This window comes from Vulpes vulpes, chromosome 2 (assembly GCF_048418805.1).
Source record: "Vulpes vulpes isolate BD-2025 chromosome 2, VulVul3, whole genome shotgun sequence".
In the NCBI taxonomy this organism is placed as follows: domain Eukaryota; kingdom Metazoa; phylum Chordata; class Mammalia; order Carnivora; family Canidae; genus Vulpes; species Vulpes vulpes.
The window spans coordinates 12,536,075-12,549,027 of NC_132781.1; positions in this window are offsets into that span (position 1 = coordinate 12,536,075).

Sequence of the window (12,953 nt, forward strand, 5' to 3'; positions counted from 1 at the left end):
ATTCATCTTACATTGGTGAATCATTGCCCCAAATAACTTCAGCACCATGTGGTTGGCCTGGAGTCTGATCTATCTCCTCCATATAATTCAACTCCCACTAACTGCCTTATAATAAAAACCAAGAAGCTGGCTGATCATCGATGTTACATGACATTTTAAAGACCCATTTAAACTTACCATTGAAGTTTAATTTGGCAGAGTAAGTGGAAAAACCCTTAAGGAAAAAAAAAAAGCCCCAGGAATTTTGGCAAATCAAGTGGTTGTTTTGTATTGTTGGGGTTTATACTCACCACTAAAGATTAGCCAACCCTTGGACTTAATGTTGCAGTTAGTATATTGCTTGTTAACCCTGGGCAGGAATACACAGACACATAGACATTTATTTTGAAGAATACATGAAAACATTTGTCTTACAAGAAACATAGGACCTTGTACTTGAAACCCTTAATGACTTCATAGATCCATCCCTATTCTCTTTTGTAGATTAAACTATAGAGACCTAGACTCAGAGTTCAAGGTTCTGTCTTCCTAAAATCACATTGCATCACATGTTCAAAAATGTTCTTATTTACTTTACAAACAGAGACTTTGACCATAACATTAAACATTTCTCAACAGTTTAGATTAAAAACATTTTTTTTTCAATATTGCCTCTTTCTGGGGTGAGATTCTAGCCACATCCACCAACAAGCTCCCGATGGAAAGATGCAAGTGCCTTTTCTCCTCTGATAACAGAATCTATCAGGAACTATGCACATGTTTGCAAAGTGGGTAAAGGAACATGTTACAGAGCTTAATGGGCATGATTATACATGTCTACAAAAACACACATGGCCAGCCTGAGTCATCACTGGAACATCTTTGTGTGAATTCTGAGATCCCCTACATGAAAATAGCTTCTACCTTGAAGAAACGAAAGTCTTCTATATACTACAATTTCAATCTTCATCTAGAGCTGTTCTTCTTAACCTTGGCTGTACATTATAATCTCCCAGACCATTTTAAAAAAAGAAAAGAAAAATTGAATAGACTTGCTGGGGGTGGTAGGGGTCTAGGCATTGCTTTTTTTAAGTGCTGAGGTAATTATGATTGCAGTGAGGGTTAAGACCTTCTGTCTTAGCATATTAATATTTACCTAAGTCAAGTTCAACTGGTAGGTTTCCACCACATACGTTCTCTCTCTTGGCAAAGTGACACTACTCTCTATACTTTCTATATTATGTGACTCCTTGATCTCTTGTGAATTACCTCTTGGCTCCATAAATTTATTCACTCTCTTTTTTTTAAAGATTTACTTATTTATTTTACACAGACAGAGAAAGAGAGTGAGTGAGCGAGAGCACAAGCAGGAGGGGAAGGAGAGAGAGAGAAAATCTCAAGCAGACTCTGCATTGAGTGCAGAGCCTGATGTGGGGCTCAATCTCTCAACCCTGAGATCATGACCTGAGCCAAAGTCATGAATCAGATGCTCAGCTGACTGCATCACCCAGGCACCCAATTCATTCAATATTTTACAAACATTTACTAGGCCCTTACTAAGCCAAACTTTGTGGTTGATACTGGAATTTCAGAAAACAAGAAGGCTTCATTGTTGCCTATAAGGAGTTCACAGTTTACTAGGATTGAAATATGGTGCTGTAAATAAAATAATAGAAGAAAGTCAAAGGTATTTATTCTCCTTAAAAGCACCTGCAGAGGGACACCTGGGTGGCTCAGTAGTTGAGTGTCTGCCTTCAGCTCAGGGCATGATCCTGGAGTTCTGGTTTCAAGTCCTGCATCGGGCTCCCTGCGAGGTGCCTGCTTCTCTCTCTGCCTGTGTCTCTGCCTCTCTCTGTGTGTCTCTCATGAATAAATAAATAAATAAAATGTAAAAGCACCTGCAGAAACTTCACAGTGGGTATTTCACTTGGATTGTGTCTTATAGGACCTTAGTTGTTCAAAGGGAGTAAGGTGGGGTGTGGGAATGTGATGGTAAGGATCAGATATTCCAGGTAGTTGCCAAGGCAAAGAGGCATAAAACAGCATGATGTTTTCCCAATAACTGCAAACAGTTGAATGTTGCTGGAGCAGAATATTTCACATATGGGATAGAGGGAGATAGGCTGGAGGTAGGAGGGGATCTAGATGACAGAGCCTCTTATATTCCATGATTAGGGGTTTGAATTCATCCTGAAGTCAGTGAAAGAGAGAGCCAAGGTCAGGTTTATATTTTGGAAAGAGTGTTAATGGTGGTATAGAAGACAAATGGGGGTAAGAGAGTAGTAAGGGAGAGAAAAGGATTGGGGAAGAGAAAGAAAGACAGAAAGACAGAAAAGAAAAAGAAAGAAAGAAAGAAAGAAAGAAAGAAAGAAAGAAAGAAAGAAAGAAAGAAAGAAAGAAAAAGACCTCAGTACATCTCAAACCGAACTTGTCTTCCATTCTGACTTTCCAAATGAAACTTGAATGCTGAGGTGTCAGTGAGTGGGAGCATTTTCGTGAAATGACCAACGTAAAATTGGCCACACTTGGAATTGGAACGTCGCTGTTCTCCCGAGGCATGCATTGGAGGAAAAGACTTTATTCCAAAGAAGGGACTCCTAGCAAAGGACTGAGGACCGTAGTCAACACTGGAGGGAATTTTGCTGGACAGAATCACCAAACTCAGATGTTCAGGTTTTAAACTGGATTTGGAGAAAAGTGCCCACCATGTAACTATGATATAGAATCTATGGAGGAGAATATGAGCCAAATAGAAAAAAGGAGCATAGTGCGTAGTTCTTCGGAGGGTGACTCTCTCCAGGAAGGAGGACATGCCCACCACAACGGAGAGAACGTGATGCCCTGGTTAACAATGGGTTTTAATCACGGTACACTTGAGTAGGAGTCTTGACTCTGCCTCTTATTAGCCGTGGTATCTTCAGCAAGTAAGAGCCTATAGTCAAGTTTTCATCTCTAATATGAGGATGAAAAGAAAACCCACTTCAAATGCTTGTTGTCAGGATTAAATTGGAATACATGCAGAGTACTTAAAAAGTGCCTGGTTTATACTGAGTACTTGAGAAAATTTTGTTCTCATTAACATTCTTCTTATCGTTAATATCAATGAGTCGAAAGTCTTACACCAAAGTCCTGGAAATTCCCACACAAAACCATAATAGATTTCAATAAGACTCAGTGAATTGGTGTTCATTACTAGAAAACACAAAAGAACAAAAGAAAAAAAAAGCCACATTCCATACACTACTGCAAAATGTCAGCATCATCCTTACGTGGTGGAATATGGGTAGTTTCCTTTCTTCCCTCTTTTTAACATGTCAGGCTGTTATTTTATTTTGTTTTTGCTGATTTTTTTCAATATGCTCAGTAGAGAAGACAGAAAATCTATTTCCACTTTCGGGGAAAATGTAAGATTTCCTGCATGGAGGGGCATGTGGGTGGCTCGGCTGGTTAAGTGTCTGCCTTCAGTTCAGGTCATGATCCTGGGGTCCTGTGATCCGGCCCTGAGTTGGGCTTCCTGCTCAGCGGGGATCCTGCTTCTGCCTCTCCCTCTGCTCCAACCCCTGCTAGTGTGCTCTCTCAAATAAGTAAATAAAAATCTTAAAAAATATATTTCCTCCATGGAAATCTACAAACACAAAAGTAGGTATGTAATACTTGTGTGTTACAAGAGCATTCCTGGGCACTGCATACTTGGCCTTGGTCCCCATGGACAGCACAAGCATAGGATCCCTCTGCTCCATGAACTCACCTTTGTATAGAAAATACTACTGATGTTTCCCTCCAATATAAAGCAGAGTCATCATGTCACCCATGGAATGTGTAGTGATCACCAGAAACCCCAGCCAGTTCCTCCAGAGTCAGTCTTCTCAGCGTCCTTTACGCCTGGCAGGTGGATCTGGTGCCAGGTCCCAACTCTCTCCCTTTTCCTGTTTCACATGAAATCCAGAGCTATGGCACATTTGGGACAAAAAGGCTGTGACACTTTGGAATACCAAGGAGAGAACACTGGGATCTTTCCCATAGACATCATCCTCTATTTAGAAAAAACATATTGTAAGCAATCAAAAGGACAGATCCATATGATCTCATTACTAGAGATTCTAGAAGGGAACAGATGAGGGCCTGTGAATAAAACGTTGAAAATGTGTTCACTGATTATCTGAGGTAGAAGAAAATGAGAAGGCAGCCAGAGAAACTAACATGACTTTTCAAGAAGTTCTCTGATGAGCTCAGATATAGAAAGAAAAGACCCTGCTAAAAAGAAAAAAGAAAGAAAGAAAAACAGAAAGGAGAGAAAAAAGAAAAGAATGGAAGGAAGGAAATACTACATAGAATGAATTCAAATGCAGCATAAACCAAGTCTGCAAAATATCAGGAGCTCAGATGACTAAGACAAGGCCAGGTTGAGATAAAGATCACGTGAGCTACAAGGACAACAAAGGTCGGAGTCACAACAGGAAGAACGGGGGCGGGTGTTCTACTTCACAAAGAAGAGGTTCATACAGTGGAGAATTATATGTTTATTCTTCTCATTATAGAAGCATGTTTCATCTATCTAATCAATCTGGAAAACAAATATTTGAAACAAATAAAAATCCTATCATCTTGCCACGTAGAGTTATGTCCTTGCAGCCTTTTTATATACCAAAATCGAAATCAGGATCATACGCAGCACATAATTTTGTGTTTTATTTTCATGTCATAAGCACTTTCCTAGATCACTACTTCTGTTTTAACAGCATGTTCTTTTAAAGTCACTGTATAAAAACTTTCATCGGGTGTAGTTTAATCATCTCCCGATTTTTGGACATTTAGATGGTATCTTTTACCATGTGACTAATGCCAGAGTTAAGATCCTTTTATAAAATCTCTCAATATATAATGTTCTTAAGATCTTATTTCTAGATGTGGAAGGACTTGAACAAAAAGCAAAACATTTTTAAGGATCTTGATACACATTACATGGTTGCCTTCCAAAAGGTTAGCCAGATTTACGTTCCAACTTTCCAATGCTTGAAGGATCTAAACACAGGGCAAAGAGAGAGCACAATTATTTAATCTTCAGTCTTCTTCTGGCTTATCTAGCAAAGAAAATTATACTTACACCAAAAAAGGTAAGGTGGACATCATGAAGATGGAATTGGAATTCAACTAAAAAAATACTATGAGTAGCTAGCTATTCAAAATGTATTTCAGAGGGGGCACCTGGCTGGCCTAGTTGGTGGAGAGTGTGACTCTTGATCTTGGGGTTGTAACTTCGATCCTCACGTTGAGTGTAGAGATTACTTAAAAATAAAATCTTTAAAAGAATGCATTTCAGGGCTATTAACCGAGGAAAATGTATCCCAAGTTGCAAGATCTTGTAGTTATGACCTCAACATCACTGTCATTATTCTTTATAATATAAGATGGTAAGGAAAACAATCTAATAACATGAATATTTTATTTTAAAAAGTACATAGACAACATTGGGACATCATAAAGAATATATATAGAAAAAATGCTAGAAGTTAATGCACCAAAATGTTGAGTATGTCAGCTAGAAGGAGAGGTTTTTTTTTTTTTCTTATTTTCTCCATTTCCAAATTTTGTGTAATGAATTTGTAACACTATATGGTGGGGGGAAAATGAATTTCTAAAAATACGAGAGATTCCTGAAGACACAGGAGGAAAAGCCATAGTTTGTGAAAACCAAGGACCAGTAAGTTTGACATAAATCCACAGCCCAATGGTTTGAATTGTTATGTGCACTTGGATGAAGGTGAGGGGATCACTAAAAACCAACATGGGTTCTCTTCCAACAGGTTACAACATAGTAAAATTGAGTCTGATTTTGACACAGTTATTAGGTTAACAGATAAGGGGAAATGCTCTAGCTGTGGTGTGTGCCTCCATTTTAGCAAACTTTTTGATGACACTCCTCCTGATGGAATCCCTGGGAGGGGGACACTGAGTGTGAGTTGGACTGAGGCATCTGGATAGCTCAGTCAAAAGAGTGTGTGATTCTCGATCTTGGGGACATAAGTTTGAGCCCCATGCTGGGTGCAGAGATTACTTAAATACATTTTTTTAATTTAAAAAAAGGGCGAATGGTTCAGTCAATTAAGGGGCGATCCTTGATTTCAGCTCAGATCATGATATCAGGATCCTGGGATGGAGCCTGAGTTGGCTCTGCACTCAGCGGGGAGTCTGCTTCAGGCTTCTCCTTCTCCCGTGGCCCCTCTCCCCACTCGCTCACTCTCTCTCTCTCTGTCTCTCTCTCTAAAATAAATAAATCTTTTTAAAAAAATCTTTAAAAAATATTTGAAGTGTGGATTGGACTCACATATTACCAGTTGACTTTGCAGCTGCTTGAACAAACTGTATGCGAAAGGCTCTGTTAAGTAGCTCTAAGGAAACAACCAAACCCCACAGGGGTTTAATAGCTCTAATGGGGTTAGATTATGTGAAAGCATACAAAGTCTCGGGGAATGGTTCGCAATTTTTTTAAAAGATTTTATTTTATTTATGTATTCATGAGAGACACACAGAGAGAGGCACAGACCACAGACACAGGTGGAGGGAGAAGCAGACTCGATCTGCAGGGAGCCAAGGCAGGACTCGATCCTGGGACTGGGATCACACCCTGAGCCGAAGGCAGACGCTCAACTGCTGAGCCACCCAGGTGTCCCATGTTTTGCTATTTTTAAGATGGTTGGAGGCAAAAATCTCTCCCATGAATACTATCTACTACTTTTTTTTATTTTAATTTTTGTGCTCACTTCGGCAGCACATACACTAAAAAATTTAGTCTTTAAATTTAGAGTGGGTATAGACACCCAACAAGGTTGAATTATGTGGACTCCTCAAGAAGATCATGGATTTGGGATCCCTGGGTGGCGCAGCGGTTTAGCGCCTGCCTTTGGCCCAGGGCGCGATCCTGGAGACCCGGGATCGAATCCCACATTGGGCTCCCGGGCATGGAGCCTGCTTCTTCCTCTGCCTATGTCTCTGCCTCTCTCTGTCTATCACGAATAAATAAATAAAAAACCTTTAAAAAAAAAAAGAAGATCATGGATTTTAAGAAACATTCTTAAAGCATCTCATTATAAGAATATGTATGAACATATCAAGGACCCTTACAGATGTCTCCTAGGTGAAAACAAATCCAACTGGTCATTCAGCCTGTCAAGGGCATTATGACTTTCCCTTTGTTTCTGTGTGTTCTCTTATCAGTTTTCTTCAACATTGCATACCTACCTTCATGGACTTGCCCTGCTCCTAATCTTTCCATCAACATCCTAGAACTAAAGATCTTTGTGCTATGTGCATAGGAGTACACTCCTCTCCTTACTCAGTCTGTTATACAAAAAGCTGATAATTTAGAAAGCCTTTTCAAGACGAAAACCATAGAATTTTGTCCCCAGTCCTATTCTGTTTAATAGTTTCAACAACCAGATGAAGTCCAAAGAACACTCCTGCAGGTTTTCAGATGTTGCACAAGCCAAGAGAACACAGAGTTGATCACAAAAAAATGCAACATCAGCCAGAAACCACAGGATAAGCCACAGGATAAATTTCACAAGACTGATGTAAATCACAGCATGTAGGTTGATTGAGTAGAGGGCGGAGTAGTTGTAGCTTGAAGAATTTCCAGATCCTTCTGTTGACCACAAGTTTAGCTTGACCCCCAGGATGGGACTGAAATGTAATCAAGTTAGGCTCTGTTCAAAGACATAGACAAATCCTGTCTCAGACACAATTGCTCCTTTGTATTGTGCTGGTCAGACCAAGTTTGGCAGTTCTTACGGAGCATACCGAAAAGTCAGAACTCTCTGAAAGACAATGAATAGTCTCAAAGTCGTGTAATGGGATAATAATTCAAAGGATCATGGATGTTTACTCTAGAGACGAGAAGATTTAGAAAGCTGTCTCCAAGTATTTCAAAGATCCATTACGTTTTGAGTTGTTCCTGGAGGCAGGACTTGGATTAATGAGTAGCATTTATAGGGAAGAAGGATTCAATATATAAAATAAATGTTTAATAATTAAAGATGTTCAGCCATGGAATTGGTTTCTTCAAGAAATGGTGAGAGTTCCGTCACTGGTAACATCAAGGTTCTGGATCCTTCGGAGTTCAATGAGTAGTCATCCCAAGAACAGATCAGGTCACTCCTGTTTAGACACTCCATGGCTCCCCATTAAAATTAGGACAAAATGCAGACTCCTCACTGTGGTCCACAGCGCCCTCCGTAGTCTGGCCCCTTCTGACCTGTATTTTCCGCTCTCTCTCCTTTGCTGCATTTTGTCTATTTATTCATTTACTTTGTGATTATTCTTTAAGGATGACCATGCGCCAAGCCAGCTGCAAACAAAGCCAGCAAAAGTCTGTGCCCTGAAATTGCTGACATTCTAGTGGAGGAAGAAAGACAAGAAGAGAATGATAAGAAACAAATAAATGAAGTGTCAAGTGGTAAGTGCTATGAGGAAAAATAAACAAGGTAAAAGAACAGCGAGTGATAGGAGGAAGGGCTATTTGAAATGGGGCAATCAGGGCAGGCCTCTCCGAAGAGGTGACTTAGGGCAGAGACCTGAAGGAAAGGAAGGAGCAAACTCCAGGGATCCCTGAGGTTGTATTAAGGACACAGATCCAGGTCAGGAAGGTGATGGGCATGTCCAAGGAAGAGCCCAGCGAGGCTGGAGGGGAGTGAGCAAGAAGTGAGTGAGATCTGAAATAGGGTAGGGAGGGGACAGTGAGGGGAGAGAAGCAGATCTTTTGGGGATAGGATCCCTCTCGTGGCTGTGTGCGGAGCGTTCTCTAGGTGAACACAGATTAGAGAAGGGAGACCAAGACGATGGGCTCTCTAATAGTCGCTAAGACAGTTTGGGGTGCCAGAGACTTACTAGAAATAAGAACCAACCTCCGTAGTCTGGCCCCTTCTGACCTAGAAATAAGAACCAACACTTATGAAGAAAGGAAAAGCTAGATTGCCAGACAAAAAAGCGGAACTGAAATGTGAAGCCAGCAAGCCTTGGGCAACCCAGTGGGAAGCTCCGGGGCAAGTATTGGCCACCAGTGTGCTGAAATGTCTGGGCTTCTGTGTCCCCTCCCAGCTCAGTCACAGGAGGTAGGTTGCCCAGGATGGGTATGACATCGGGCAAGGACTGGTGTTCCTCATCAAAGGACATGACAGTGGGAGGCTGTGTGCCGGCCACACTTCCTGTAGATGAGCAGCAATCTTCCCTGGTGGAAGATTTTGGTGGGGCATCTGTGTGACTCCCACAGAGGTAGATGCAGAAATTGCTGGAGTTTCTCTTTTATGCATTCCTATCTAAGAATATTCCCTGAGTTTTATCAGGGCCAAGGGCTGCCTAGCTGGACACCACATTTCCTAAAACTCCTTTGTAGCTAACGGGGCTGTGTGACCACATCCTGACCAATGGGATGTAGGGGGAAGTGATATACTCAACTTCAAGGCTGCATCCTTAAAAGGAAGCCAGCTCTCCCCTACACACACACACACACACACACACACACACACACACACTCACTCGTTTCCTCTCCCTTGCTGTAGGCTGGAATAGAAGACATGGCATTGAGCCTGCTTCAGCCATGAAGGGAAGAACAGTAACTTAAGGAATACTGGAGACGCAAGATAGAATCTGGTTCCCTGGATGACCTCACAGCATAGAACTTTCTTCTACCTCTTGGCTAGAGAAGAATAAGCAGCTACCTTATTTGAACCCCCGTATTTTTAGTTCAGTATCTTAGCTAGGATGGTATTTCAGTTCCAGCACATTAGCTGACACCCTAGCTACCGCTGAGGCAATTGCCATAGTTCATGTGTTGCACCAAGATGGTAGCCATGGAAGTGGTGAGCAGTGATCAAATGCACTTGGAAGAAACAGTCATTGTGATTTGCTGATGGATGGGATATGAGACTCCAGAAAGAGAGAAGGTTAAGAATGACCTAAATTGTAAGCTTCAGCAATTGGAGAAATGGAGATGCCATTTATTGAGATTGGGAGACCAGGAAGGGGTTGACTTTGAGGTCGGTTCATGAAACCAGAACTGCAACTTTTTACCCAATAGATTTGGGACACTTTCTAAAGCCAAGTTGGATATAAGAATCTGGAATTGAAGAGATAAGGATAGGCTGGAGAGATGATTCTGGGAGTTTATTGATGGTATTTAAATAGTCTTGTTTCTTTCCCTGAAACATGCCAAAGTCTTTGCACTATTTCTCTTTGCTTGGAAAACTATTCTTTGAGACATTTGGGTGGCCCCCCCCTCTCATCACAGGAGGCTCCTTCTTTCTACAAACCTGGTAAAAACATCACCCTGACTCCCCATTCATTCCTCAGACCCACACTGCCCTGCTTTACCTGCTCCTCACACTTACCAGCACCTGAAGTTATCTTTACTAATTTGCTTGTGTATTTATTACCTGCCTTTCCACTTGGAGTGCAGGCCCCTCTAAGACTGACTCTGCCTTTACCTGTTATGCCCTCAGCACCCAGAACAGTGCCTAACACCCAAGTCAGTGCTCCATAAATAGCTGTCAACTGACTGATGGAAGAACATTGTCACTCAAAGCCATTTCTCTGGCAACACTCACCAACTTCACATTCTCTTGTGCTAATAAAGCTCTTTGGAAAATGCAAACACTTCTTGGAAAAGTTAAGTCTCATCCATATTGTAACAAAATTAATTTAATCGGATCATATATTATAAATACCTATTATAAGTATATAATAAACATATAGATAGACATCAGATAGGGTAGCATTCAAGAAATAAGCATTTTGGTTGAAATGGAAGGAGCGTCTTGAAGGGGGTAGATGGGCCTGGTGGCAACTAGAACAAAACAATAAAACTGTGGAGTGAGAGTAAATGTGACTGAGCCAAGCAGAGAGAGAGGGTAGATACAGGGAAGATGCAGAATAGAAAGTGGCCAGGGCCAGTTTTATCTTCTTGTAGCATCCCTAGAAGCTGGGTGCTAAGCCTGAGTTAAAAGATCCCGGTTGCCATTGAACAGTGTGTCTTGATCACTTTCAAACTAATGTTTTTATTTTTTTAAGATTATTTATGTACTTATTCATGAGAGACACAGAGAAAGAAAGGCAGAGACACAGGCAGAGGGAGAAGCAGGCTCCATGCAGGAAGCCCAACATGGGACTCGATCCCGGGTCTCCAGGGTCATGCCCTGGGCCAAAGGTGGCAATAAACCACTGAGCCACCCAGGCTGCCCCTAATGTTTTTATTCTTTTTAAAAGAATATTATTTATTTATTTAAGAGAAAGAGAGAGTGAGCGCATGGGGGGAGAGAGGGAGAAGCAGACTCCCCACTGAGCAAAGAGCCAGAGATCATGACCTGAGCCGAAGGCAGACACTTAACCGACTGAACCGCCCAGCCGCCCCCAAACTAATGTTTTTTAACAAACCAATGTCTTCTATTGGGATCTGGCTGAAATTCTGGAATTCTCTTTCACCGAGATCATAATTTCACGACAACCCACAACATAGGAGAAACAGGTTGTTTAACTCAGGTCTCAGCGGACGTTTCCTTTAGTGAACAGCAGGTGGCGGAACAGACCCCAGCGTGCAGGCCGCGTTCTGGTTCTGAAGATTCAGAACATGAATTTGGCGAACCAGTCACACGTTAAGGAGCCTCTATAGAGGAGATGTTTCAGTGCATCAGCAAAAGCAGATGGTAGCCTGTGCTTTCCCACCCCACCCCCCTTTACTTGAAGGAACACTAAAAAGATCTTCATCTTTTGCTCCATGATTCCTCCCCGTTACCCAAATACTAACCTTTTCTCCAGCTAAATGGAAAATGTGTGAATGGTATAGAGAACACAAGTTAGCGATAATAACTCTTGGAGTTGCATTTATGTGTGAAAGTGACTTATTTAGTTCATGTTGCCGCAACAAGGAAATGTATGAACATATGTATGTCACATAAGAATATTTCTTCGAGCAAATAGAAATGAATAATTAAAGTTGATGTATTTACTATGATAAGGCTTCCCTTTGGCAGTACACCAGCAAACCAATTTCACAGCAGAAAAACATTCTTTTTTTCCTGGAGAGTTTGTCATTTGGACAGAGTAAATATGATTAGAGTGACACCTGCTTTGCAACTTATATACTTAGATATACTTTTCGATCTGAGTTTAAATAGCTGCCCCCAACCCACAGCCCATAGCCCACATACACCCCATAGAGATAGTACCTGTTGACTTGTATGTACTCACCTGTAAAACGCTTCCTGGTCCGCAGGGGGAGATATTTTAAATCCATCCATCACTCCTCTAACAAGTTAAACAGGTAGGAAGTTAATGATATTGATCTGCTGAGCTACCTGTACGGGATCAATATCCACTACCTATTACAGAGTCTATTATTGCTTTTTCTGAGTGTGTGACAGATGCCTTATTTGTGAAGTATCTGAAGACAAGAGGTATGCGATTTTAGGGGCAAAAAAACATCTGGTTCCTATAGTTCCTCGGGGCATTAAAAAGTCTTAAGCTGAACAGGAAAGGAACCTTCCTCAAAGAGGGAAAAATTAAGATTTTTTGAAAACCTATTAATTGCTAGATCTTTCCAACTGCCATCTCATTTAATTTCTATTACAACTTCATGAGGCAGAGGTTACACTTATGTTTTATTTTTTTCTATTGGAGTTCAGTTTGCCAACATATAGCATAACACCCAGTGCTCATCCCGCTATACACTTATGTTTTAGATGAGGAAACTATGGCTCAGTTTGACATACATTAATTAACACAATTACTGAGTAGCCATCAGGATTTAGACCAAAGCCGATCTCCTAGACCAATGCTAAGTTCTCAGTGTGTGACTCCCCCAGACCAGTACCACCAGCATCACCATCATACCTGGAAATTTCTTCAAAATGCAAATTCTTGAGCCCCATCCTATTCCTACTGAATCAGAAACCCTGAAGGTGGGGCCCAGAAATCTGATTTCATTT